This window comes from Muntiacus reevesi, chromosome 3 (genome assembly GCF_963930625.1).
Source record: "Muntiacus reevesi chromosome 3, mMunRee1.1, whole genome shotgun sequence".
Classification (NCBI taxonomy): domain Eukaryota; kingdom Metazoa; phylum Chordata; class Mammalia; order Artiodactyla; family Cervidae; genus Muntiacus; species Muntiacus reevesi.
Window position 1 is genome coordinate 42,831,276 of NC_089251.1, and position 23,945 is coordinate 42,855,220.

General features: G+C 37.4%; 1 protein-coding gene across 6 annotated transcripts in view; it reads left to right on the top strand.

Moving 5' to 3' along the window:
* Positions 1-23,945, top strand: part of WDPCP (WD repeat containing planar cell polarity effector) — a 288,298-nt gene that overhangs the window by 41,351 nt on the left and 223,002 nt on the right. The window contains exon 2 of one of the 6 annotated variants that reach the window (XM_065929069.1): positions 9,238-9,262. The exons of 4 other annotated variants lie outside the window; for them this stretch is intronic. The gene's annotated coding sequence lies outside the window, so the exon portion shown is untranslated. Of the gene's footprint in view, positions 1-9,237; positions 9,263-21,733; positions 21,746-23,945 lie in introns of those variants that run through there. One more of the 6 variants, XM_065929070.1, reaches the window with a different exon arrangement.

A 23,945-nucleotide genomic window follows, 5' to 3' on the forward strand; every position in this document is an offset into this window, starting at 1 on the left:
AAGTGATGGGACCGGATGCCATGATCTTAGTTTTCTGAATGTTGAGCTTTAAACCAACTTTTTCACTCTCCTCTTTCACTTTCATCAAGAGGCTCTTTAGTTCTTGTTAGCTTTCTGCCATAAGGGTGGTATCATCTGCATATCTGAGGTTATTGATATTTCTCCCGGCAATCTTGGTTCCAGCTTGTGCTTCCTCTAGCCCAGTGATTCTCATGATGTCCTCTGCATATAAGTTAAATAAGCAGGGTGACAATATACAGCCTTGACGTACTCCTTTTCCTATTTGGAACCAGTCTGTTGTTCCATGTCCAGTTCTAACTGTTGCTTCCTAACCTGCACACAGATTTCTCAGGAGGCAGGTCAGGTGGTCTGGTATTTCCATCTCTTTCAGAATTTTCCACAATTTGTGGTGATCCACACAGTCAAAGGCTTCAGCATAGTCAATAAAGCAGAAATAGATGTTTTTCTGGAACTCTCTTGTTTTTTTCGATAATCCAGTGGATGTTGGCAATTTGATCTCTGGTTCCTCTGCCTTTTCTAAAACCAGCTTGAACATCTGGAAGTTCATGGTTCATGTATTGCTGAAGCCTGGCTTGGAGAATTTTGAGCATTACTTTACCAGTGTGTGAGATGAGTGCGATTGTGGGGTAGTTTGAGCATCCTTTGGCGTGGCCTCCTTAGGGATGGGATGTTGATCGGTTAGGTCATCCTTAACTTGGTGCTTGCTTGTTTGTGCTTGATATTCTCCCAGATAACTGTTTTTTTTGGGGGGGTGGGGGAGAAAATCATCTCGTGTATTCAGGGGTGCAACTTATTTTGTTGGTTATGGTCTTCTGAATATTCTGAATGACTAAATGTTTCTATATGACTGTGACTAAATTTGGTATTTTATTTAAGAAAAGAATATACCCAAAGTCTTAAAAGTGTAGTTTTAAGCTTTAATGACTTCAAAAGTATAAATACCTAGACTTGGGAATAAATCATTTTGGAGATTTAATGATTCAAATTTACTTTATAATTGCATATCTTTGTGAATTTTGAATAATTTTTTTTTTGTTTTAGTCCTATTGATTGAAGATGGCTAACATTGAAGAAAAAGTTAATTGTGTCTTCTGTTAGGTGAGATCAAGTTCATGATGACAGTAAAAAAAAAAAAAATTCACTTCCTATCATAAGTAGGAGGCTTCCCACAGATGTTGATTTGCAACTGGATGAAAAAGTTAGGGACACTGGTCTTAGTTTACAAGCCCAGATCTGGGAGATGCTGGCAAGCCAGAGATTGTGGGTAAAATTGAGACAGTGTTGGCATAGAGTCCTCAAATATGCCCTGCAGATCTGCTGAATAAAATATTCCCCAAACCACAGGAGATAGAATTCTGACAGTGAAACTCCAAAGCATACCTACCTGTTCAAATGCTACGAGAAGATTACTGTACTTCTGTCAGCTAATGAAGTGAAAAATTGAAAATTCCAATTATATTCTAGACAGGTTGACCTTTTCTGATGGAGCACCTTTTCATTTAAGTGACAGTATTATTTATCACATTAGTTGCTGTGTTCAGTATACAGAAAAGCCTCAGGAAGTTTGGCAACACCAGAAAACACAAATGTTAGCATTTGGTGTACCATTAGGAAGTCTTGAATTATTGACCCTCCCTTTTTTATAGAGATAATAATCCACATACCATGAAATTTACTCTTTTGAAGTATATAATTCAGTGGGTTTTAATATACTTATAGTTTGCAACCATCACCACTGTCTAATTTAGAACATTTTTATCACCCCCAAAAGAAATCCTTTGTACATTAGTTGCCACTTCTCATTTCTCCCTCCTTCCAGCCCTTGGCTAGTAGTCTTTTTGTCTCCATGGATTTGTCCAGTTTATATATTTCATTTATGTGAGATTCTGCAACATGTGGCCTTTTGTGTCTTCTGATCCTTTCTTTTTGAAGACTCTATAAATCTTAATTAGCAGTGTTTTAGAATGTTTTAATTTCCACATTGCAGTGATTATGCTATTATACCATTTTTCAAAAAGACAAATAGTGCCCATTATTGCACTTGTGTGCATGCCATTTATTTATTTTAATTTTGCTGAAATTTATTTCTAGTGTTGTGTTGCTTTCTGCTGTATAGCAAAGTGACTTGTATGACACTTTCTCAGACTAGTGGGCCAGTAGAGGGGAGGTCATCTTCCTTGCTCTCTTCCATTATCTGTTCTGTCTCCGGTAAGGTTTTTTGTGAGGTCATGTCAGAACTGTTATAATGCAATAAAACCTTTTTCTTTGGATGATCTTAAGACTACAATTACAAATGCAGTTCTTTTAATTACTGAACCAGCTGTGGGCTGTATGTAAGGATTTATGTATATATGTGAGTGTATACCCACAAGTGTATTCCTGGCTTTGATCTGAGAGGGCCTAGAAATAGTGACAGTCTAGTAGCAGTTGTTGAACCGAGAAGAAGCTCCAAAGCACTTACCAAAGCCAAACTTGCCCCAGAAAAGGGTCACAATCACTGTTTGGTGGTCTGCTGGTCATCTGACCCAGTACAGCTTTCTAAATCCCAGCAAAACCATTACATCTAAGAAGTATGCTTAGCAAACTGATGAGACGCCCTGAATGCAATGCCTGCAGCCAGCGTTGGTCAACAGAAAGGGCCCAGTTCTTCTCCATGACCATACCCACTGCACGTCATACAACCAACACTTCAAAAGTTGAGGGAATTGGGCTCTGAGTTTGTCCCATCTGCCATACTCATCTGACCTCTTGCCAACCAAATACGATTTCTTCAAGCATCCTGACAACTTTTTGCAGGGAAAACACTTTCACAACCAGCAGGAGGCAGGAAAATGCTTTCCAAGAGTTCATCAAATCCCAAAGCACAGATTATTTATACCACAGGAATAAACCAGTTTATTTCTCATTGGCAAAAAAGTATTGATTGTAATAGTTCCTATTTTGATTAATAAAAATGTATTTGAGTCTAGTTATAATGATTTAAAATTCACGGTCCAAAGCTTCAGTTACTTTGGCACCAACCTAATAATTTCAGATGTTCAGAGAAAATGTGTGTGTCTGAGAGAATGTAAATTTTATGAGGTAAAGTGTTAACCATTGGGAAAGCTGGATTGAAGGTGTATAAGAGTCTTTGTACTCTTCATACAGCCTTTCTATTAAAGTTGTTTCACAGTACAGTTTTTTTTTTTGAAAGAAAAAATTCTCTTCTAAAATTGACTATCAATGACCAAGTTCACATTGGATGCTCTGTTTACTCAGAAAAAAAATTTTTTTTTTAAATGATCAGATTGGGACTTCCCTGGGGGTCCAGTGGTTACGACACTGCACACTTTGACTTTAGTGGGGGCGAGTTTTATCCGTCCTTGGTTGGGGAACTAAGATCCCACATGCTTTGTGATGTGGCCAAAAAAAAAAAAAAAAGTTTAAAATGATCAGATTGATACAAAAATGAATTCGAGTGTTTATACAAAATAGATGAGTGGAAAATTATGCCTTAAATATATGAAGGTTGACTTGGGAGTTTTGATTTTTTTTTTCTTAAATCTTAAAATACCATATACTCTACAGTGCATAAATCATTTCTAAATAGGGATGCATTAAGGAAAAATAGCATCTATGAGGACAGAATACCCCAGGCATTCATCCCCTGAGCTAACAAAATGACAGACCTTGAAGCGACTTCAAAGCTGCAGAAATAACTGGCTCTGACATGTACCAAGATGGGGGAAATACGTCCTGCAACCTTGAAATACATGCTTAGTCTTTGAAGAGAACAAAAGAAAAAGTAGTCTCATATTTCATAAATAGAATTTAACAGTTGAAGAGCTCACATTATTCATTTGTGATTTTGTTATTAGTTTGGAAAAGCTGGTAAAGTTAAATCAAGCTTATTTTTATATCCATCCTTTCCTTCTTTGGTGTTTTAGGGGAACCAGAGGCGTTTAAAATATTAATTTCTTTCCCCAAGTGTCAGTGAAGGACTGTTGAATGCTTTCATTTCAGTGCTATTAGATCCAAGCAGGTTAAATTTCATTTCATACCCCTTAGTTTGGTATTCACAGTCTTCTATAGTTCAGTGATAACCTATCTTTCTAACTTCCCTCTTTACCACCTTGTAGAAATCATCTCGAGAACACACTCTTATTTATTTCATTTTAAAGAAAAATCTTTGGCCCTAATTATATGTGATTTTTCTCACCTCTATTTTCTGAATGTTCATTACTCATCTGAAAAATATTTTGTCAGTTCCATTTCTTCCTTAAAGGTATTTCTAATCATTATTGTTCTATGGTGAATTCTCATGTTAAATTTTATAGCTTGTTTATTGAAACCTTTTCTGACATTTAATCATATATTTCCTATTAAATCCTCTGCATTTTTGTTTTACTGTTTGTGTTATACTTCCTGTCTTCTCAACTAATTTGATAAACACCCAAAAAGACATACTATATTTATACTTCATAATCTTCTAAAGAGCATCTAACTGTTTTTTGTTGTTATTGAATTGCTTTTTAATGTACATTAGTTAGTTCAGTTGCTCAATCATGTCTGACTCTGTGACCCCATGGACTGCAGCATGCCAGGCCTCCCTGTCCATCACCAACTCCTAGAGTTTACTCAAACTCATGTCCATTGAGTTGGTGATGCCATCCAACCATCTCAACCTCTGTCATCCCCTTCTCCTCCTGCCTTTAGTCTTTCCCAGCATCAGGGTCTTTTCAAATGAGTCAGCTCTTCACATCAGGTGGCCAAAGTATTGGAGTTTCAGCTTCAACATTAGTCCTTCCAGTGAATATTCAGGACTGATATCCTTTAGGATGGACTGGTGGGATCTCCTTGCAGTCCAAGGGACTCTCAAGAGTCTTCTCCAACACCACAGTTCAAAAGCATCAATTCCTTGTAGACTTTTGGATAGCAGCCATCCTGACTGGTGTGTAATGGTACCTCATTGTGGTTTTGATTTGCATTGCTCTGACAATGAGTGATGTTGAGTATCTTTTCATGTGTTTGTTAGCCATCTGTATGTCTTCTTTGGAGAAATGTCTGTTTAGTTCTTTGGCCCATTTTTTGATTGGGTCATTTATTTTTCTGGAATTGAGCTGCGGGAGTTGCTTGTATATTTTTGAGATTAATCCTTTGTCTCTTGCTTCATTTGCTATTATTTTCTCCCAATCTGAGGGCTGTCTTTTCATCTTGCTTATAGTTTCCTTTGTAGTGCAAAAGCTTTTAAGTTTATTAGGTCCCATTTGTTTATTTTTGCTTTTATTTCCAATATTGTGGGAGGTGGGTCATTGAGGATCCTGCTGTGATTTATGTCGGAGAGTGTTTTGCCTATGTTCTCCTCTAGGAGTTTTATAGTTTCTGGTCTTACATTTAGATCTTAATAAATCCATGGCTGATTCATGTCAATGTATGACAAAAACCAGTATAATATTGTAAAGTAATTAGCCTCCAACTAATAAAAATAAATGAAAAAAAAAAAGCATCAATTCTTCGGAGCTCAGCTTTCTTTATAGTCCAACTCTCACATCCATACATGACTACTGGAAAAACCATAGCTTTGACTAGATGGACCTTTCTTGGCAAAGCAACGTCTGTGCTTTTTAATATGCTGACTGGGTGGGTCATAACTTTCCTTCCAAGGAGTAAGCGTCTTTTAATTTCATGGCTGCGGTCATCACCTGCAGTGATTTTGGAGCCTTGAAAAATAAAGTCAACCACTGTTTCCCCATCTATTTGCCATGAAGTGATGGGACCGGATGCCATGATCTTAGTTTTCTGAATGTTGAGCTTTAAACCAACTTTTTCACTCTCCTCTTTCACTTTCATCAAGAGGCTCTTTAGTTCATCTTCACTTTCTGCCATAAGGGTGGTATCATCTGCATATCTGAGGTTATTGATATTACTGCCAGCAATCTTGATTCCAGCTTGTGCTTCCTCTAGCCCAGCGTTTCTCATGATGTCCTCTGCATATAAGTTAAATAAGCAGGGTGATAATATACAGCCTTGACGTACTCCTTTTCCTATTTGGAACCAGTCTGTTGTTCCATGTCCAGTTCTAACTGTTGCTTCCTGACCTCCATACAGGTTTCTCAAGAGGCAGGTCAGGTGGTCTGGTATTCCCATCTCTTTCAGAATTTTCCACAGTTTGTTGTGATCCACACAGAGGTTTTGGCACAGTCAATAGAGCAGAAATAGATGTTTTTCTGGAACTGTCTTGCTTTTTTGATGGTCCTGTGGATGTTGGCAATTAGATCTCTGGTTCCTCTGCCTTTTCTAAAGCCAGCTTGATCATCTGGAAGTTCATGGTTCACATACTGCTGAAGCCTGGCTTGGAGAATTTTGAGCATTACTTTACTAGCTTGTGAGATGAGTGCAGTTGTGTGGTAGTTTGAACAGTCTTTGGCATTGCCCTTCTTGGGGATTGGAATGCAAACTGACCTTTTCCAGTCCTATGGCCACTGCTGAGTTTCCCAAATGTGCTGTCATATTGAGTGCAGCACGTTCACAGTGTCATCTTTCAGGATTTGAAATAGCTCAACTGGAATTCCATCACCTCCACTAGCTTTGTTTATAGTGATGCTTCCTAAGGCCCACTTGACTTCATAGGTGAGTGATCACATCATCATGATTATCTGGGTTGTGAAGATATTTTTTGTACAGTTCTTCTGTGTATTCTTGCCACCTCTTAATATCTTCTGTTCTGTTAGGTCCATACCATTTCTGTCCTTTATGGAGCCCATCTTTGCATGAAATGTTCCCTTGGTATCTCTAATTTTCTTGAAGAGATCTCCAATCTTTCCCATTCTATTGTTTTCCTTTCTTTGCACTGATCACTGAGGAAGGCTTTCTTAGCTCTCTTTGCTATTCTTTAGAAATCTGCATTCAAATGGGTATATCTTTCCTTTTCTCCTTTGCTTTTGGCTTCTCTTCTTTTCACAGCTATTTGTAAGGCCTCCTCAGGTAGCCATTTTGCCTTTTTGCATTTCTTTTCCATGGGGATGGTCTTGCTCCCTGTCTCCTGTCCAGTGTCACGAACCTTCATCCATAGTTCATCAGAAACTCTATCAGATTTAGTCCCTTAAATATATTTCTCATTTCCACTGTATAATTATAAGGGATTTGATTTAGATCATATCTGAATGGTCTAGTGGTTTTCCCTACTTTCCTCAATTTGCATCTGTATTTGGCAATAAGGAGTTCATAATCTGAGCCACAGTCAGCTCCTGGTCTTGTTTTAGCTGACTGTATAGAGTGTCTCCATCTTTGGCTGCAAAGAATATAATCAGTCTGATTTTGGTGTTGACCATCTGGTGATGTCCATGTGTAGAGTCTCCTCTTGTGCTGTTGAAGAGGGTATTTGCTATGACCAGTGCATTCTCTTGGCAAAACTCTATTAGCCTTTGCCCTGCTTCATTCTGAACTCCAAGGCCAAATTTGCCTGTAACTGCAGGTATTTTTTGACTTCCTACTTTTGCATTCCAGTCCCCTATAATGAAAAGGACATCTTTTTTGGGTGTTAGTTCTAAAAGGTCTTGTAGAACTTCATAGAACCATTCAACTTCAGCTTTTTCAGCATTACTGGTTGGGGCACAGACTTGGATTACTGTGATATTGAATGGTTTGCCTTGGAAACAAACAGAGATCATTCTGTCATTTTTGAAATTGCATCCAAGTACTGCATTTGGACTCTTGTTGTCTATGATGGCTACTCCATTTCTTAAGGCATCTTGGCCACAGTAGTAGATATAGTGGTCATTTGAGTTATATTCACCCTTTCTAGTCTGTTTTAGTTTGCTGATTCCTAGAATGTCGACGTTAACTCTTCCTATCTCCTGTTTGACCATTTCCAATTTACCTTGATTCGTAGACCTAACATTCCAGGTTCCTATGCAATATTGCTCTTTACAGCATTGGACCTTGCTTCTATCACCAGTCACATCCACTGCTGGGTGTTGTTTTTGCTTTGGCTCCATCTGTTCATTCTTTCTGGAGTTATTTCTCCAGTAGTTATGATCTCCAGTAGCATATTGGGCACCTTCCGACCTGGGGAGTTCATCTTTCAATGCTCTATCTTTTTGCCTTGTCATACTGTTCATGGGGTTCTCAAGGCACAGATCCTGAAGTGGTTTGCCATTCCCTTCTCCAGTGGACCACGTTTTGTCAGAACTCTCCACCATGACCATCTGTCTTGGGTTGCCTGACACCACATGGCTTAATTTCGTTGAGTTAGACAAGGCTGTGGTCCATGTGATTAGATTGGTTAGTTTTCTGTGATTGTGGTTTCAGTCTCTGCCCTCTGATGCCCTCTCAGCACCTACCGTCTTATTGGGATTTCTCTTATCTTGGACGTGGAGTATCTCTTCACGGCTACTCCAGCAAGGCACAGCTGCTGCTCTTGCCCTGGACGTGGGGTATCTCCAGGACTGCCGCTGCTGACCTTGGACATGGGGTGTCTCCTCTCGGCCTCCACCCACCGCCACTGCCGCCTTCACTTTGAGAATGCCCAAATACTCACACATTAAATATATCACTGGAAGAAATTTTTATAGTTTTCTTTCGATAATATAATACAGTACTTGTCTTTTTAATAGAGTACAAAATATACAGTGTTTTAAAGAAAACGAAGTGCTCATTCTTAGATGTATACTAGGATGACAAGAATTAAGAAAGAAAGAGAATATACTGGGCATTAGTTTAAAAAGGGAAACTAGAAATCTAGAAGATTGTAAAAATATTTGTTACTTTTTCAGGTGGGTGCCGTTTATTTCAACAGATAATTCGCATGTATGTATTTGGCTTTAGGGAACCAAAACATTATACCAGCATTTTGCTTTTAAAATATTTTGGGCCTTAATTTCTTTAATGTTACCTAATATTGGTGTGAACAATATTCATTTGCATTATAACAGTTAATGTTTTTGACCAGATTTTTAAAACATCTAAAACTTTTAGCATAAGCATCGTCTTTTTTCCTCTTCCTACTATTGATTATTTTTTAAAGTAATGAACAACTCTAAACTCAACGTTGGGCAAAAAAACCCCAGTAACTTTGGCAACTACCCACATCCTAATGTTATATTGGTAAGATTCATTCACACTGTTGCGTGCCACTGTGCTTTATTGGTTTCAACTGCTGTGTAGTATTCTCTTTTGAGTATTGCGTGATTTGTCCTCCACTCTCCTGCTGACAGGCATTTGGTTTTTTGTTTCCAGGTTTTTGGTATTCTGAAGCAATCAAGTGAGTACAAGCAAGTACACATTCTTACACATTTTTTCTCTTGTACATGTTTTGGGGATTGTATACCTTGTCGCTCAGCTGGTAAGGAATCCGCCCACAATGCAGGAGATCCCTGTTTGATTCCTGGGTCGGAAAGATCCCCTGGAGAAGAAATAGACTACCCACTCCAGTATTCTTGGGCTTCCCTGGTGGCTCAGATGGTAAAGAATCCACCTGCAATGTGGGAGACCTGGGTTCAGTCCCTAGGTTGGGAAGATCCCCTGGAGGAGGGCATGGCAACCCACTCCAATATTCTTGCCTGGAGAATCCCCATGGACCAATGAGCCTAGCAGGCTACAGTCCTTGGGGTCACAAAACGTTGGACCTGACTGAGCGACTGCACACAGCATAGCGCATACTTGTGAGTAGAAATTCTGGGCCATATTGGATGTGGATGTTGAGTTTTAGATGATAATCCAAATGTTTTCCAAAATGTTAGTCTCTTCAGATTGCCTCCTGGATCCTTTTGATACAATCCTACTCATCTTTGAAAGATTCTTTGTATTTTCAGTATGACAAGGTATATGAAGCTTATCTTATACATTTCCTATTCTAGGTCTGAAACCTGCCTCTTCTCCAAGGAACTCTGTTGTTTTTGTGGGAAATGTATATAGAAGGCACAATTTGGTTATTAGGAGTGCCCATTATTGGTCTGGGCCTTCTTAGTGGATGGGGATAATAAATATGTATTTCTTTTGCAGAGAAAATACGTAAGTTCATGCTGGTAATTGTGATTCAGATTCAGTTATACAGGGTTTTTACTTTGATTTTATTAAAAATTTTTTTCTAGGTGATAGCAACATAATTATTTAATCTTGCACTTAAACAGATATGATTTTAGTGTAATAAATCACTAGTAGTGACATGATTATCAAAAACTAATTTGGCATTCCTCCCGTATCTCTCCCTTTGGATATTCCATTAGGGATGAATAGTAAGTTGCTGTATTTAAAGTCATTGGTGTGACTGAACTTCCTTTAGTTTTTGGTTCTAGGGAATAGCTTTTCCCCTTCATTTTTATTTAATTTTATTTTATAATTTTGTAAACCATTGCATGATTTCCAAATCAAACCTATGAGGTGAGATACATTTAGAGAAATCTAGCTTTCATTTCTTTCCACTCTAGCTTAGCCTGTCTCACCATTTTTAAAAAATTATTTTTTGGTTTATCCTTTCATTAAAAAAATCATTCATATGTGTGTTTCTCTTTTTTAAGATAAATAACAAGATGCTATATACTCTGCTTTTTTCACTAATCACTCTATTCTGGAAATCTGTACAAGTATATAGAGATACTTACCATTCTTTTTAATAGCTGTATAGAACTGCATTGTGTAGTTGTGCCATGGTTTATTCAGCCAGTTGCATATTGATGGACATTTGAGTTGTTTCTGTTATTTTGCTGTTAAAAAAGTGCTGCAGTGAATTGTATTGGGCATAGGTCTTTTTTGTATTTTTGACATTCTTAGAAGAGGATTGCTGGGTCCAATTATAAATGCATATTTCATACTGTAATCTTTAAGGCGTATTTTGACAAAGCCTCTTGGGTGAATCTGAATTCTTCTCTACCTCCTCAGTTGAGAGTCATTCTAGTTATAACTCCTTGCGGAAGGCATGGACTCACTTGCACCCTGAGTAGTTATAAGGCCTGCCACTAAGGTGCATTCGTGTATCTCACTTGATTGTTTGAGTTGGCTGGCTGAGATGAGAATGGGTCTTTGTTTGAACAGGGCCCTTCTGAGATGGGAGACAATTAAAATACGAAAGCTTAGCTTTTAGAACCAGGTAATTCTGAAGTATGAAGACCTCTCAGAGGAAAATACAAAATGTCTGGCAGACTAGGTTTTGAGGGCTCATAGGTGGCAGTCCTGCTGATACTGGTAGTAAGGGTATTTCAAGGAGTCTGATTTCATGTGTTGTCCTGAAAAGTTTTGTTCTGTGGCTTAAGCCTCTGCGTCCCACAGGGACTTGGGTTAAAGTCATGTGGCAGTGTGATTTCTACTTAGCTGTTGTCCTTATTACTTAGGGCTATTTTTAATTGTGAGATCACATGTTTTCTTTTACACTTGTAGTACATTAAGGTCACCCTTGATCTGACATCCCAAAGTCCTTTTGTTTGAAGGAATGGGATCTTTTGGATTGACCTTTCCTATGCTAAACATTTTTCCCCCCTAAATTAATGGTGGGTGTAGAAATCTGTATAATTCTTTGGGGGCAAACTGCCCCCATTTCCTAGCATTTCCTAGCACAGTGGCTGGAATACTTCAGGTGCTCAAGAAATCTTGATTGAATGAATGAATTGAAAGAATGGATGAATTTATTCAATTGGGAGTAGAAGAAAGTAGTTGGAAGTAGAGGGAGGTTTTTTTTTTTTTTTACATATGGATGTAGTTAAACATAGTTAAGTGTATACAGATTGATATATAAATACTTGAAAGCTAACCTAATTTTTCCTTTGAAAGTAGAAAAAGTTCATATTATTTATAAGAAGTGATGAATTTTAGGGTGTTGGTTTTTGAAATCTTAGGATAGATGCTGATATTTTAAAGGAGAGATTTGGATAATTTTGAAAGATATTTATAAAGTAGAATTTGAAGGAAAGTGAAAGTCGATCAGTCCTGTCTGACTCTTTGCGACCCCTTGGAATTCTCCAGGCCAGAATACTGGAGTGGGTAGCCTTTCCCTTCTCTAGGGGATCTTCCCAACTCAGGGATTGAACCCAGGTCTCCTGCATTGCAGGCAGGTTCTTTACCAGCTGAGCCACAAGGGAAGCCCAAAGTAGAATTTAGTGGATAGTAATTGATTAGATGTGAGCCACAAGAACAATATGTAAGAGTATGTAAGTTTCTACCTTGATCAGTTAAGTGAATGGAAATATCATTTACTAAAACTGGAACCACAAGAAGATGGACAGGTTTGCTTGGTAATGATGAGGGCTTCAATTTTGGTCCATGATTGGCAACATGATATGCAGAAATTCTTATTTAAGGAGTTGAAATAGTTGGAGAAGAGATGGCGTGGTTATGTGCTTGAGATTTAATTTTGTAAATGGGACGTGAAACTATGATAGAAGGTAAGATCATCTAGGGATTGTATATAAAGTGAGAAGAAAACAGAACGCAGGTCAGAATTCTGGTATAAACAGAAAAAATATGATGCTTAAGGAAGAGTGGTTAGAGAGCTAGGAAGTAAGCTATTTGGAGAGTGTGGGAAAGAGAATCTTTCCATAAAGAGGATATGGTTAATGGTGTCAGAGAGTAGGAGAGACCTTAAGTAAGATAAGGCCTGCAAGAGGTCCATTAGCTTTAGGAGCAGGGAGGTACTGTGACTCTAGAGAAAGCAGGTTTCATAGATGGTGAAGATAGAAGTCAGAGTGTAGGAGTTGAGACTGAGACCACAATGGAGGATGTGGAGAAAACTCATTCAAGAGTTGGTTTAAAAAAAAAATTGGAAAGTAATGTTAACAGAGGGTAGAGAAAAGTTTTTTGTTTTTCTTCTTAAGATAGGAGACAAACAGTGCTGTTAGGAAGGCATGAGATAAGGAGAAAGGACCATCACTGGGGAATGTAAGACAAATCAGTTTTATAGAAGGCAAAAAAAGGGAGAGAAAGCATTTGTAAATGTATCTGAAGATGTTTAGGACAGAACAGGGATTCAAAAGTTGCTCCAGAAAGGTCTGGCTTGGGGGAGTGTGGGGATCAGTGGGAGATAATGCCGGAAAGAAGAACTGAGTCTCCATCTTCCCTGTATAATTAACAGCCTATTTCAAACCTCCCCTCCTTAGCATTTGGAACAATTCAGAACCTTGGGGATAAGCAGCATTTACTATGGGTTTGTTCTTACATCTGCCTGTCTTTCTAATTGCTAACTATTTGTAAGAGTATATAGTTTTAAAATGTTTTTTATGCTAGTTACTTTTTTTCTAGTTTCTATTGAAATATAAAGTACTTTAACTTTCTCTATGGTGTTTTTGTTTCTGAATTAATTAATTTCTACCGTTTTGTTTTTTCTTCCAAATTACTTTGAATTTACTTTCAAGCTCTTAAAATTTTTTTATTAATTTATTTTGGACAAAAATTGTATCTAAGGTAAACACCATGATGTTTCAATAAATATATGCCTTGTGAAATGATTGCCACAGTCAAACTAACTGATGTATCCATCACTTCCCACAGTTACCTTTTTTGTGGCAGGAGGTGGAGGGGTGGTGCTGCTGCTGAAAACGAGATCTACACACACACACACACACACACACACACACACACACACACACACACACACACGGTGCTGCTGCTGAAAACGAGATCTACACACACACACACACACACACACACGGTGCTGCTGCTGAAAACGAGATCTACACACACACACACACACACACACACACACACACACACACACACGGTGCTGCTGCTGAAAACGAGATCTACACCCACACACACACACACACAGTCACCATGCTGTACATTAGGTCCGTAGAACTTATTCATCTTATAATTGAAAGTCTGTATCCTTTGATCAGTATCTCTCCTTTCTCCCATCCTCTGGTCTCTTGTGGTAACCACCATTCTTACTGTTTAAGAGCTTTTTTTAGATTCCACATATAAGGGAGATCATGTGTCTAACTTATTTCACTTAGCATGATGTCTTCCAAGTTTATCCATGTTACAAATGGCAGTCTTTTCTTTTTTAAGTCTGAGTAATAATCCATTGTATAGGTATACCACATTCTCCTTTTCCATTTACTGAGGACACTTAGGTGATATCTTTATTTTGACTACTGTGAATTGTGCTACTTTTAGCCCTTTTTATTTTTAACTTCTTAAGGTAGATGCTTTGCACAAGTGAATTTTCATTATTATTTAGTTCAAAATATTTAATGTTTTTTTCCGTTAACCTTTTCTTGTTATTTAGAAGTGTTTCTTAATTTCTAACATATGGATATTTGTTTTAATGCTATTTTTGTTTTTTATTTCCAGTTTAATTAGAGAATATATTTTATATGATCTAAACCCCTTATTATTTCTGAAGATTTGTTTTGACCCATTTGATTTTTTAATTTCCAAATTTAATTTGAAAAGAGTGTATATTCTGCAGAAGCTTTTGAGTGTAGTGCTTTCTGTTTATTGAGGAAAGTTTATTAATTTTTTAATATATATATCCTATTTTTATGACTTTCTTTTTTTTTTTTTTACCTTTTGCAGGGTCAGCTTTATTAAAATTCAATTTACACACAGTAAAAGTCATTACTTTGAGGTGTACAGGCTGACGAGTTTTGACAAATGTGTACAGTCATATAAGCATCACTGTGCTCAAGAAATAAAACAGCTATTCTAGAAGATTCCCTTGTGCCCCTTTGTGGTCAGCCCCTCCCCGTCCCTAGATCCTGGCAGCCACCCATCTGCTTTCTGTCACTGTAATTTTGCCTTTTCCGAGGGTCACTGAAATGGAATCATTCAATAAGTAACCCCTTGGGTCTTGCCCTTAGCGTAACGCCTTTGACATTTGTCTGTGTTGTTGCCCACGTCACTGGTTCATCCCCTCCTCTTGTGGAGTAACAGTTCACTTTTCAGACATGTCACTGTTTGTTTATCCATTTTGCCTCTTGGCATTTAGGTTGTTAGCGGCTGAGAATCTAGCAGATGTAAACATTCTGTGTACACTTTTATGTGAACTAAGTGTTCGTTTCTTTGTTTTTTTTTTAATTTTTTTTTATTTTTCTTTTTTTTTTATTTTTTATTTTTCAGTGGGTTTTGTCATACATTGATATGAATCAGCCATAGAGTTACACGTATTCCCCATCCCGGTCCCCCATTTTTTATGACTTTCAATGAGGAAATATTAGACTTATTTATTTTTCCTTTTTGTTCTATTAAATTTTTGATATTTTAAGGTTGTATTATTGGACGTATACTCAATGAAAGTTAATTTTTTCATGGTGAACCTAACCCCTATGATTATGAATTGACTCTTTTTACTGTAGCAATTTTTAGAATGCCTTTCACCTTATTTTCTTGCTTAGTATTAATATTACACCAGGCATCTTTTGGTTAGCATTTTCTTAATGAATCCTTTTTCTTATCTTGAATTTTTGTGTATCCTTATATTTATATATATCTCTTAAGTATCACAGATTTGCTTTTAGTTTTCTTTTTCCAGTCTGACAATCTCTGCCTTTTAACTGGAGCACGTAATCCATTTACATTTGATGTAATTGTTTATATTTTCATCTTTATGGTTACCATCTTATTTTGTGATTTTTATTGGTTCTTCTTAGTCTATGTTTCTTTTCCTCTCCTTTCTTGCCTACTTTTGCATTGGTTGAATTTTTAAAAGATGCACTGTATTTTTTTAGGGTACTTCTAGATTCACAGAAAAATTAAGCAGAAAGTATAGAAAGTTCTCATATACCTACTAGTCACCCCACCCAAATCCGCCCCCTTCCCACAGCCTCCTTTACCAAAATGGTACGTTGGTTACAATTGATTAACGTACTTTGACACATCATTAGCCAAAGTCCTTAGTTTATGTTAGGATTCACTCTTGATGTTCTGCATTCTATGAGTTTTGACAAATGTATTATGATACCTATTCACTATTATAGTATGAGGAAGTTTCGCTGCTCGAAAAATCCTCTGCTTTCCCTAATCATTCTTCCCCCCGCCCAGTCCTTTGCAATCACTGATCCTTTTTTTTTTTTTTTTACTATCTTCATAGTTTTGTCTTTTCCAAAATGTCATACAGTTGGATTATACAGTGTGTAACCTTTCTAAGATTAGCTTCTTTCATTTAGTAACGTGCATCTAAAGGGCCTCTGTATCTTTTTTTTTTTTTTTTAAATATTATTTTATTAGTTGGTTATAAGTAAGGTGAAAAGACAGCCCTCAGATTGGGAGAAAATAATAACAAATGAGGAAACAGACAAAGGATTAATCTCAAAAATATACAAGCAACTCCTGAAGCTCAATTCCAGAAAAATAAACGACCCAATCAAAAAATGGGCCAAAGAACTAAACAGACATTTCTCCAAAGAAGACATACAGATGGCTAACAAACACATGAAAAGATGCTCAACATCACTCATCATCAGAGAAATGCAAATCAAAACCACAATGAGGTACCATTACACGCCAGTCAGGATGGCTGCTATCCAAAAGTCTACAAGCAATAAATGCTGGAGAGGGTGTGGAGAAAAGGGAACCCTCTTACACTGTTGGTGGGAATGCAAACTAGTACAGCCACTATGGAAACCAGTGTGGAGATTTCTTAAAAAACTGGAAATAGAACTGCCATATGACCCAGCAATACCACTTCTGGGCATACACACCGAGGAATCCAGATCTGAAAGAGACACGTGCACCCCAATGTTCATTGCAGCACTGTTTATAATAGCCAGGACATGGAAGCAACCTAGATGCCCATCAGCAGATGAATGGATAAAGGGCCTCTGTATCTTTTCATGGCTTGATAGCTCATTTCTTTTTAGTGATGAATAATATTCCACTGTCTGGATATATCACTGCTATAGGACATCTTGCTAGCTGCCAGGACATCTTGCTAGCTCCCAAGTTTTGGCAATTAGGATTAAGCTGCTGTAAACATCTGTTTGCAGATTTTTGTGTGCACAGGGGTTTTGATTTTTTTTTTTTTTTAGTTGATAGATGCCAAGGAGTCTGATTGCTGGATTATATTGTAAGAGTATATTTTATTTTGTAAGAAATTGCCAAACTGTTTTCAGAGTGGCTGTATTCTTACCAGTCATGAATGATAGTTTATATTGCTTCACATTCTTATTAACATTTGGTATTGTCAGTGTTTTTGGATTTTCACCATTGTAATAGGTGTGAAATGATTTCTTATTGTTGATTAGTATTTTTTTTTATTACTCCATTTTCTCTTTCCACCACTTTGGAAGTTATGTACTCATTTGTCTTCTTTTAGACCCTTCCAGGGAATTGTTGGCTTGAAGTAAACTGGGGAAGATTTGGAGGCCCCAGGAGATCACAAGTTGTGCTTACTGTTTACTGTACAAGGATTGCTGCAGTCAGAATAGTGAAAGCTGTGCTAATGGATCTGATCTGTCTAGCAACTCTGGGTCAGCCCAGCAGCCTCCCCCAAGTCTTTGTTGCTTCACCTGTAAAATAGCATTATGGAAGATGAGGTAACTTAATATGGGTCACTTGAGGGGAGTAGGACTGAGGGGAGGAGAGACCAACTTTTAAAATCTAAGGCTAATCAATACCTCTATTTCCTTTTCAGACAATATAAGGACCTTCAGTTCAGTTCAGTCGCTCAGTCGTGTCTAACTCTTTGTGACTCCATGGACTGCAGCACGCTAGGCTGCAGTCCCAGAGTTTACTCAAACTCGTATCTATTGAGTCGGTGATGCTATCCAACCATCTCATCCTCTGACATCCTCTCTGCTCCCGCCTTCAATCTTTCCTAGCATCAGGGTCTTTTCAAATGAATCAGCTCTTCGCCTCAGGTAGCCAAAGTATTGGAGTATCAGCTTCAGCATCAGTCCTTCCAATGAATATTCAGGATTGATTTCCTTTAGGATGGACTGGTTGAATCTCCTTGCAGTGCAAGGGACTCTCAAGAGTCTTCTCCAGCACCACAGGTCAAAAGCATCAATTCTTCGGTGCTCAGCTTTCTTTATAGTCCAACTCTCACACCTGTACATGACTACTGGAAAAACCATAGCCTTGACTAGACAGACCTTTGTTGACGAAGTAATGTCTCTGCTTTTTAATAATCTGTCTAGGTTGGTCATAACATTCCTTCCAAGTAGTAAGCGTCTTTTAATTCCATGGCTGCGGTCACCAGCTGCAGTGATTTTGGATCCCCCTCCAAAAAAATCAGCCACTGTTTCCACTGTTTCCCCATCTATTTGCCATGAAGTGATGGGACCGGATGCCATGATCTTAGTTTTCTGAATGTTGAGCTTTAAGCCCACTTTTTCACTCTCCTCTTTGACTTTCATCAAGAGGCTCTTTAGTTCTTGTTAGCTTTCTGCCATAAGGGTGGTGTCATCTGGATATCTGAGGTTATTGATATTTCTCCGGGCAGTCTTGATTCCAGCTTGTGCTTCCTCCAGCCCAGCGTTTCTCATGATGTTCTCTGCATATAAGTTAAATAAGCAGGGTGACAATATACAGCCTTGACATACTCCTTTTCCTATTTGGAACCAGTCTGTTGTTCCATGTCCAGTTCTAACTGTTGCTTCCTGACCTCCATACAGGTTTCTGAAGAGACAGGTCAGGTGGTCTGATATTCCCATCTCTTTCAGAATTTTCCACAGTTTATTGTGGTCCACACAGTCAAAGGTTTTGGCATAGTCAATAAAGCAGCAAGAGATGTTTTTCTGCAACTCTCTCGCTTTTTTGATGATCCAGTGGATGTTGGCAGTTTGATCTCCGGTTCCTCTGCCTTTTCTAAAACCTGCTTGAACATCTGGAAGTTCACGGTTCACGTATTGCTGAAACCTGGCTTGGAGAATTTTGAGCATTACTTTACTAGTGTAAGAGATGAGTGCAATTGTGTGGTAGTTTGAACATTCTTTGACATTGCCTTTCTTTGGGATTGGAATGCAAACTGACCTTTTCCCGTCCTGTGGCCACTGCTGAGTTTTCCAAATTTGCTGGCATATTGAGTGCAGCACTTTCACAGCATCGTCTTTCAGGATTTGAAATAGGTCAACTGGAATTCCATCCCCTCCGCTAGCTTTGTTCATAGTGATGCTTCCTAAGGGCCACTTGACTTCACATTCCAGGATGTCTGGCTCTAGGTGAATGATCAAACCTTTGTGATTATGTGCGTTGTGAAGATCTTTTTTGCATAGTTCCTCTGTGTATTCTTGCCACCTCTTCTAAATACCTTCTCTTAGGTCCATACCATTTCTGTCCTTTATTGAGCCCATCTTTGGACCTTAGAATTTTTCATTTATTTTTAATACTTTTGCCTGAGTCTCGGCTTATATCTTACTGTATTTCAATTCTGCTTTTATTAAAACCTCAAGAGAAATTGCTATTATGCCTTTAATACATGGTTTCATACTTGTATTTCTTACTTTTCTTTTTTATGTCTCAGATCTTTTCAGAGCACATAGTTTCTCCTGTGTTTATTGACGTGAAATGTCTTAGTGTTGCTGATTTCAAACCTATCTGTCTAACTGCTTTTGAAATCTTGGCTTTCTCTTTCTCCTTGTACAGTTTCACTGTGATGTGTCTAGACATGAATATTTCTTTCTTTTAAAATCCTGCTCTGCATTTGTTGAGCTTGTTGTGTCTGTAGGTTTTTATTTTACATGAGTGTGGGAAATTTCTTAGTATTTCTTCAAATTTTGCCTCTGCCCCCACTTCTTCTTATTAAGCAACATCAGACATACCATGGAACTTCTCACTTTGCACTCTAAGTTTCTTAAACTATGCTTAAATATTTTAAACTAACTTTCAAACTAATGCTTTCATGTCTTCCAGTTCTTTAATGTGTTAATTTTTTCCATTGAGTTTTAATTTTAATTATTATGTTTTCTTTCTAAGAATTTTATTTCTGTCTAAAATCTAAGTTTATTTTTAATAGTTTACTGTTTGCTAGAGTATTTTCAACCTTGAGTTTTTAATTTGCTTAAATATAACGAACACAGTTACTTTATAATTGGTGAAGTGACGTGAGAGTTGCTCAGTCGTGTCTGACTCTTTGCGACCCTATGGACTATAGTCCATGGAATTCTCCAGGCCAGAATACTGAAGTGGGTAACCTTTCCCTTCTCCAGGAGATCTTCCCAACCCAGGGATCAAAACCCAGGTTTCCTGCATTGCAGGTGGATTCTTTACCAACTGAGCTATCAGGGAAGCCCATTTGTACCTGTTGATTCTAATATGCTAATTCTTTTTGTTTGTTTCTGGTTTCTACTATTTTTACTGGTTCTTGCTCATGATGCCATATTTCATTATGTCACTTTTTATTTGAAAAATTACTTTTGGGGAGTCTTTGGGGTCTGGAATGAATGTGTGTATTAATTCCCCCAAGCATAATTGCATTTTTACTGTTGATGTTCACTACCTGTCTGGAACCACTTTGGGCTAAGTTAAAAACTTAAGGTGTTTTGGATACCCAGGTCAAGAAAATTTGGTTTGCAGTTCTATGTGGTGGCTGACTTTGAGTTAGTTTCTCAGGAACAGGATCCTTCCCCTGCCCTCCCTTACCTTTGCCTTCAGTACCAAGGCAGCTTTCTTGAGAGTCCTCTAGGTGTAAGAGAAGTTGGGTGGGAATTTAGCACCTTATGTTGAGAATGTAGAACTTAAGGGTTCAAGGTTTACAGTGGGATTGGTTGCCTGTTGGATTCCCTATCTTTGAGAGGCCTAGCCTTTTTTTCACCTTGAATTTAAAAGCTAATATTACTCTTTTGCTCTTAGTTCATGCTCAAGGCTCTGGGTTATCTATCACCACATAGCTTACATATAAAAACCTTTTTTTTAGCATTCTCTAATTTTATTTGATTCCGCAGGAGGAATAGGAGCAAATGTCACCTATATATCTTCTTTTTGCTAAGCTAATTATAGGCCACAGACATCCTCTTTTTTTCTCTGCTTCCCTGGATATAATATTCCAGAACATTTTAGTAGTTATTGTGCTTTGGGATTCTAAATCAGATTTAGGGTCCTGAGAGCCATGGGTCTCAGAATCTTAGGAGACTCTATTATCAGAGTTGGCTTGTAGGATCATGGAAATTCTAGACCAGTATAGCACAGGGAAATTTTTTAGTGAGTTTTATTTAAGTTTGAAAAAATTTCTGCACCATAGCCACATTTCATAGATTCAAAATCTGCTGCTGCTGCTGCTAAATCACATCAGTCGTGTCCGACTCTGTGCTACCCCATAGACAGCAGTCCACCAGCCTCCCATCCCTAGGAATCTCCAGGCAAGAACACTGGAGTGGGTCGTCATTTCCTTCTCCAGTGCATGAAAGTGAAAAGTGAAAGTGAAGTCGCTCAGTCATGTCTGACTCTTCGTGACCCCATGGACTGCAACCCACCAGGCTCCTCGGTCCATGGGATTTCCCAGGCAAGAGTACTGGAGTGTGTTGCCATTGCCTTCTCTGCAAAATCATCTGAGCCTCTTTTATTACCATAGAATCTAGTTTTCATGACAGGTAATAGTTATCTTATGAATATGTTAGAAGAAACTCTAAAGCAAACCTTTGCGGACCATTGTTTCATTTTTTGCCATAGAAGTGTAATATCCTTACATACTTTCAGCCTCTAGGAGATACAGAGTGTTCTGTAAACACTTAAATATTTCTAGGTAGATATGAGTTCTACTTGAGATTGTTGCTATGTTCAGATTTAGATAAATTATATAATCATATCTTTTAACTAGGGGGAACATAAAAAATGAAATGTCCAAAGACGAAAGGGAAGATTATCATAGAGTGGACTTGAGGTAAGAAAATGCGTGGCTGATAAAGATCTAGTGCTGGAAAACAAAGGGAAATGACACTCTTCCAAAGATTTGATTGCACACCTCTGCTGTTAAAATGGGGAACCTGGAATAGTTTTTAGTTTGGGTTCAAGCCCTCCATTTTCTTTCTCCCTTCTTCCTTCCCTCCACCTCTCCCCTTCCCTCCTTCAAACCCTGCCCCCATACACACTCCATACACATTCACACTAACCACTCTTAGCCAAAGTGTGTTGGTTCTGTCCTGGCTTTTGACAGTAGAGGTTCACAAGTTGGAGAACTGATATACTTACCACCTAGGGAGTTAAGTAACCTGTGACCATGGCACATCGTTAATAGGAAAGAAGTAGGATTGACTCTCCCAAGTGTATTAATAGAATATAGATCTAACGACTTTGATAGGGCATTAGAGTACCTTTCTCTTCCACCTGAATTTCTTTTGTCTTCCTCCAGCCTTTCCTTAGGAATGTTTGATTTTAACTACCTGAAGGCCATGTGGATTATGGTAATTCCTATGAACAGGAATTTAGCACTTATGCTTGATTATCATGTAAGAACAGTAATTATGACTTTTAATCATTATGACATTAAATAAATGTCAGGTTACTATTGTAAATTTCATATAATTATGGTATTTTATCACTCATGGATGCAATTTAAAGAAGTTATTGCTCAACACTATAGCAAGAGCATCAATTTAAAAAAATCAAATAATTTACTGCAGAAACTATAGTAGTATGTTTTCCTTATATATAGCTATATAGTATTTAAACTGTGATTCTGGGTAGAGAACAGGAAACTAACCTTCTGTTGCCCTCAGGAAGCCAAAGGAGTAGACAGAAGAGAAAGTATGTTGTTGCTTTTGCCCGTGAAGAAGCCATCACCATTCTTATTTTTCCCTGTTAATTTTGATATTGAAACATACTCTAGATTTTAAAATAATTTTTTTTCTTGAAGTAATACATGTCAATTTGAGCATTTTTGAAATATGTATTTTCAGAGTTGAGAGCTAAACTCAGTGGACATTGAGAATATTTAAGTAGATCACAGTTAAAATTTGAAATGTTAGTACATTAAACTATTACACTTTTGAAGCTAAACAAAGATAAGTTGAAGTTTGTGTGGTTGATGTAGTGTGGTGCTATCCTTTGGGTGATGGCAGTGGTTTGGTTTTGTTTTAAATACTGAGAAAACGGTACTAAATTTGTATGATTATTGGATAGTAAACACTAGGTGGCGCAATTGTGTAAGGACCGTATAGTGAATTATTTGGAAGTTGTGAGGTTTTTTTTTGGTTTTTAGGGAGCTAGGAGGATGAAATTAACATTCTGACTTGAGGAATATTCTGACTCTTTGGAAATGAGAATTCTCAAAATTTTAAAGTGAACATGTTTTGCGATTAAAATGGGGGCCTGTCTTAAACTTTAAACAACAAAGGTCCCAAAGTATTTGTATACTCTTTATATTGTCTTTTAAAGCTCAACTAACTACAGAAGAGGAAGAAAAAAAAAACACAAAAGCAGAAAAGAAAACTAATCTAATTTGGTTTTCTATAAATATTTAAATATTGAATTGCTTTGTGACTGCAGTTAAAACAGGCCAACCCTTTACTATTTCAAGTCATTCTAAGATGCCATAGGACTTGAACAATTATCTGTAATAATATATTTCATCATATCATGTGATTGTTGATCAGTCAAAACTAGACAATAGCTTTCCTTTTGGCATTTTTTTGTCTTCTTTTATCCACTTAAAAAAAAAAACCCTTGCAAATTCCTGTGTAAGTTCGGGTCATTAAATTATTAAATTGAAGATTTAGTTTCTAAAATGAAAAGTAATTATTGTTGATTTACTTGTATATTAAAGAGAAGAAAATAGTTCTCTACAGATAATTATTTAAAGCCTTAAGTCTTAATTCTGAAAGTTATTTTTCCTTTTCGCTTTTTTTCCAGTTTGATATACAGGATTTTTTTTTTTCTTTAAAAAAATTAATTTATGTCTTCCAGCAATTTAGTGAATAATGTTTCAGTTACATTCATTTTTAAAAGTCAATATTATGGAAGTACAAAGTGAAGCCATCTTACCATTTTACCATTTTAAAACATTCACGAATAATCACAGAAAAATCAGAGTCAGTGTTAAGTACTTCAATAGGCTCATAACTAATAGAATTACACAACCTATA